We start from the raw sequence: 5506 nt of genomic DNA, 5'->3' as shown, positions 1-5506 counted from the left end.
CATTGAATTTTATTTAAATTGGTCTTTTTTGCACTTCCCCATAGCTGTATCCCGTACGTCCAGATTGGTTTCAGTAGTGTTTTGTAGATGAGGAGTTTGACATGAAGGGAGGTGTGTTTATTAGAGACTAGAGGTTTGAGGATACGAAAGCGGTTGTTCAGTGAAAGTCTTTTTGCTCATGCCGATAGTTATATTTTAAATTGTAAGCAGGAAGGGAAGTTAATGTTTACAAAATTTTTAAATGAAGTTTATTTTTTAAACATTTTTGTTGAAAACCCTTTTTTAACCAGATTTTGACTATTACCTTTTTTTTAGCCCAAGTGCAATTCGACTATCCCGTTTCCGCCAAAACTCCCTTGATTTCGAGGTGTAGGTACACAAGTAATATGGAAAAAAAAATACGGAAACTGTCGAACGAAACCAAAACGTAACGGGACCCACATATATCATCGCTATATACAGGTTTATAACGCGTATACCGTGAACTGGGCAATTACCCCCGCGAGAGTCAAAGTTTCACATAAGACGGAACATACTGAAAACGAGGCAAACCGGTTTATTGTTTTTGTCGGCTCGCATGTTACGTGCTCACTTTATGCACATCATCACCCGAAAGAGTTCATCTTAAAATTGTGCTAACGTTATTTTTAGACAAACAGACGTAATAATAATTGGATCATTTCCTATAGAACACACACACACACACACACACACACACACACACACACACACACACACACACAAGGGACCAACGGATTCGCTTCATTATAATATACCGACGTAATGGTGGTCGGTCTCGAGCACTGTATCCGAATGGAGCGACAAGTCGACTATAGTAATGATAATTGTGCAGCTTGTCCGTTCGAGAGTTTTCCGCAGCAGAAGGCTGCTGGAGGAGGATACGAGAAAATTGCGGTTTGCGTTTATCGGGCGTTCACGAATAAACGACGTAAGACACACAATAATTATGGACATGCCGTGTCTATTATACAGTGGTCGCGTTCAGAATTTTTTGAACACATAGTCTTGCCTACCAGCTATATTGTAATTACCTATATAGTTTATAATATGTTATACATTTTTTAAGTACATTGTACACAGTACAACGTCTTGTTATGAAATTCATTACACACGTTTTATAAACAGCCGATTTCGATCGAAACACGACGTTTCGTCTTTCTTTCTGGAGCCTTATACATTATTATAATATCCTATTATTATTATACATTATACCCACTGCAAGCCTAAAACAAAAACTACCTGTGTAATCATATAGGTATGCTGTACCACGGTATATATACGTTTCGGTCCACACATTTTCGAACGACGTGCCTACGATGTACCTACTCGCACACGTGTCGATGTGTGTTCACAATATTGCTTTGTACAACGTGCATATTATGTTCAAATGCACTTGTGTGTGTGTGTGTGCGTGCTACCTATGCGCTATGAATTAGTGATGATTCAACTCATTACTGGAGTATACATAGGTACCGGTGATGCACTATATAATGTACATGCGTCTACAACTGCTATATAGATACATCGATTTTAAAACCTCCGGCCGGTTAATAGTCGCCGCGCGGATCCGAGTCCGTGGCTTCTGGAAACTCTGATTATTATTTATTACTATTATTATTATTATACGTTAACAAGTGCGACGTTACACTCGAATTCTGCTGCAGCTCGAGTATTATAATATACTCGGTCCCTATGAATGTTACCTACATTATAATAATAATGGTATTATTGTCTCAAGTGTTGAAGGCATTCGCGAGCGCCAAAGTTCGATGACTGTGGTAGGCGCAGCAAGTCGATTTGTAATAATAATATAGGCAGTACGACTGTACACGATATTATTACGATTATTATACGAGCCGGTAAAAACTTGTTTCGATATTTCTTCGCTATTATACCTACGCGCACACCCTATATAGGTACATTACACAGTGTTAAAAATTAAAATATTATAAAATAAAACCATATCATAAGAAATGGGAAAAAAGTGAAATACCGCAAACCGCTAAGTCAATGACTTTGCAATTTTGATTTTACTTCCTGAGATGTTCGTACGATGTTGCTCCACAACACCGCAAAACGGTAAATATTAATAATAATCGTTCATTGATGTTTGTTCCACATGGCGTACCTATCTGGTGTTTGAATTCGTGTGGTCTCGCGTTTTTGATTGTCACCTATTTTAATACACATTCAGTGCAGATAGGTACCTTCATTTAACTGTAATAAAAATAGATATTTATTAATTGGCTCATCGTGTTTGTTACTAGAGAACGGCGAACGTTAATAATTTAAATAAATCGAATACGCGCGAGTTTGACAATTATTGGACGAATGTGACAGAATATATGACAGACTATAAGGTAACAGACTATAAGGGACTAATCGCTAAATATAATATGATATAAACTATATTGTTTATCTGACCTTCTGCAACACTTTTCATACGAAATTAAATTTATGTCTATTATATTGGTCTATGAATGGTAATATTACTTATTTGTAATTGATGAAAAATGAAAAATTGTTTGTTTTAAGCTACCAAAAAGTTATTCTTTTGTCTTTTTACGATGTTTATAATATATGTAATATATTAATTGCAGCTGTAGCCTGTGCTGCAAATGTTAATATAGTAAAACAATTATAAACTTATTAAATACATTTGTTCAATTGTATAATTACTTTAAATTTAAATTTAAAAATATATTAATATTGAAGCATTATCCAACATTCGTTAATTTTAAAAAAATTCGTAAACCTGTGTCGGGCATTTAACTCTTTTGTGGATGCTGAAATATGAATATATTACTAATTTACTAAACAACAATAATTTCTTCAGCAACTAGACGTGTCATTGTGCCAAGGAAGTGTCCACAAATATTTTAAATATCTGTGTTTGGCAGGAGTTTTGTTTTAATTTTTAAGAACGTTAGTATTTAATATTGTTTTAATTTGTTGTTATTAATAATTATTAATTATTTTTTTTTTAATAAAATATAAAACTTTTTGCAAGACATGGATGCTAATGTTATTAGGTATTTATTATAGTTGTTTAGTCCAATAAGTAATTATAATACTTTAATCCCAATTACAATTATATTAAATACTGAGAGGTTTTATAATATTACACGTCATGTGTAAGACGGAAAAAACAATTGTACTTGTTTGGTCTCTTAACTATTCATATAGATTTTTATTTTTTATACCTAATAACGGTTAACTTTACTTAATGATAGAATTTACATGAATATTATAATATTATATCATGTCAAAATTTCAAATATTAGCCAATCATAGAAAATATGATTTTATGTTGATTGACTAATAAACATGTTTATATTCATTGTTATTAAAATACCAACAATAATGATAAATTTCGTATACCTAATTCGGTATTTTTATTACTTCGGTTTTTAAAGAGGTACATTCATCGCTCCGTTCAAAATCTGAAATATTAATGCTAAGCGATTGTCTTGAATACACAAAGAAAAATGCACACACGCCAGACCCAAATGGTATGTGTCCGATCATTATATTATTATTATATTTTTCTCCAAACAGCGAATACTTTTGATGCGAAGACGAGTGGGAATTAACGGGCTGAAAGTAAATAATGACGATGGCACATTTTTAACACTGGAAACATAATAATATAATGTTGGGTTGATTCCGGTGCCGTAAGAGCATTTTACTTAAATTACTCGTGATTTAGAGTGCCAGTGTATGGTTAACGATCGAATCGGATTATCTTCGCCGGGGATTTTTTTTTTTTATTCCGATTCTTACCTCCGGCACTAGGTCAAGTTGGAAAAACACGCGATCAATTTTAGACCGCTTATAGTGGTTGAAAAAAAAATTCATACGGTTAAATAATTTACGCCAATAACATAATATCATATTATTATTATAATACACGCGCGTGTGTTAAGCCATTGGACATAGAGGACACGTCCACCACAATGGAAAGTGTTCCGGAAAACGACGGTATAATCGAATTCTCATTTGCGTTTGTCACAAGCGTACATGTGGGTGACAATGTGGGCGGCTGCCAAGTGCTCAGTAACCAGCACAGTTATAAAACGCACATTGGTGTAGTAGGTCAACCGTATTATTAGCATGTTATATTGTTACAATTTTTTAATATTTATATTATTATCGTCGTAGCGAAATTCACTACTGATCGTGTTGAATATTAAGACTAATAATAATAATTAATAAGTAGTACACAGCGAATACTAAACCTGAATGTTATATCGTATACAAAAAAAAAACACGTATTGTTAACAATTTCCATCTACTTATTTATTTTATTTTAGCGATAATTTCAATTTTGGAACCTTAACCGTTATACGGCCGTGGCCGTGGTTCCCATGATTACATGGATCATATTTCATCAGTTCTTCAAACTTCAAAGACAGTCATTAATTTCAGAAGAAATGGGTGGGCGTGCCAACAATGATTATTTTCTTTGAATAAATGGGAGGTAATTAGAACTTTTTATACTTTTAATGATTAATCTAAAATTATTCGGAGTTAACTAATATTTATGAAGAAGTTATTATATATTTTGTACATTAAAATATTAGAATTTGTATGAAAAGATTTAGTCATAGAATTTAACAATTCAACGTTAGTTTAAAACGATTAAATATTAAAACTTAAAAGTTAAATTTAAAGATATGACTTTTGAGTTATATGTTATGACTTATACTTATGAGTAGTTATGACTAAATAAATATCTGTAAATATATTATATAACTATATTTTTCCTACCATTACTAATTTTACCAATGTTATTGAGGTCAATAATTGCCATTTTTACTATAAGTTTCACGATAATCGAGAACTTGTGAATAACAATATTATAAAATAATATACCTAATAAATATGAATATTCATAATGTACTTACAATTTCTACCTTCACGTGCCGTCCTATGCACTTGCCGCTGTAGTTTACCCGTTCCACCAATATTCACACTAAACTACTATGATATTTACACAATTTACGTATATTTTAATCACTATAAATTCAGTAAACGTGAAATTACGTTATTATAATGAAGAATTTACAAAGCAAAAAAAAATAAATATATTATGTATACAAAATTAAAACCGTAGTCTGTGTACGCGGAAGCGTTTAAGTCTCGGAGACCGGATCGTACTATAATCGTAACAGTAGTGATGACACCTGTGCACGGCGCAACATCGGTCAAGGACTGGTAAACTGCACTGCGTCCAAGATCATTGCCACCAGTTCCTTATATAACTTCTTCCCTACCACCGGGCGCACGCCAGGCCGGTCACTCATATTCAGCGTGCGGTTGGCTGTTCGTTTTCCATCTATACTTCATTTCTTCTACTTTTTTTTTCCTATCATTATAGTGCATTGAGTACTCTTGTATTCGCATTCTTCATTCGCTGTTATTATCTTCATCACTATTATCATAAAATGGATTTGTGTTTTTTTCTACCTATATGGGTAACGAC

At 32.9% G+C, this 5506-nt stretch overlaps 1 protein-coding gene across 1 annotated transcript in view; it reads right to left on the bottom strand.

The window, feature by feature from the left end:
• LOC100165402 overlaps nucleotides 1-5261 on the bottom strand; it is a 41177-nt gene extending 35916 nt beyond the window's left edge. The window contains exon 1 of the mRNA XM_001949313.5: nucleotides 4929-5261. The gene's annotated coding sequence lies outside the window, so the exon portion shown is untranslated. The remainder of the gene's footprint in view (nucleotides 1-4928) is intronic.
• Nucleotides 5262-5506: the final 245 nt, after the last annotated feature.

The sequence above is a fragment of the Acyrthosiphon pisum genome, chromosome A1, assembly GCF_005508785.2.
Source record: "Acyrthosiphon pisum isolate AL4f chromosome A1, pea_aphid_22Mar2018_4r6ur, whole genome shotgun sequence".
Lineage (NCBI taxonomy): Eukaryota > Metazoa > Arthropoda > Insecta > Hemiptera > Aphididae > Acyrthosiphon > Acyrthosiphon pisum.
This window is presented reverse-complemented; position numbering and strand designations above follow the sequence as displayed.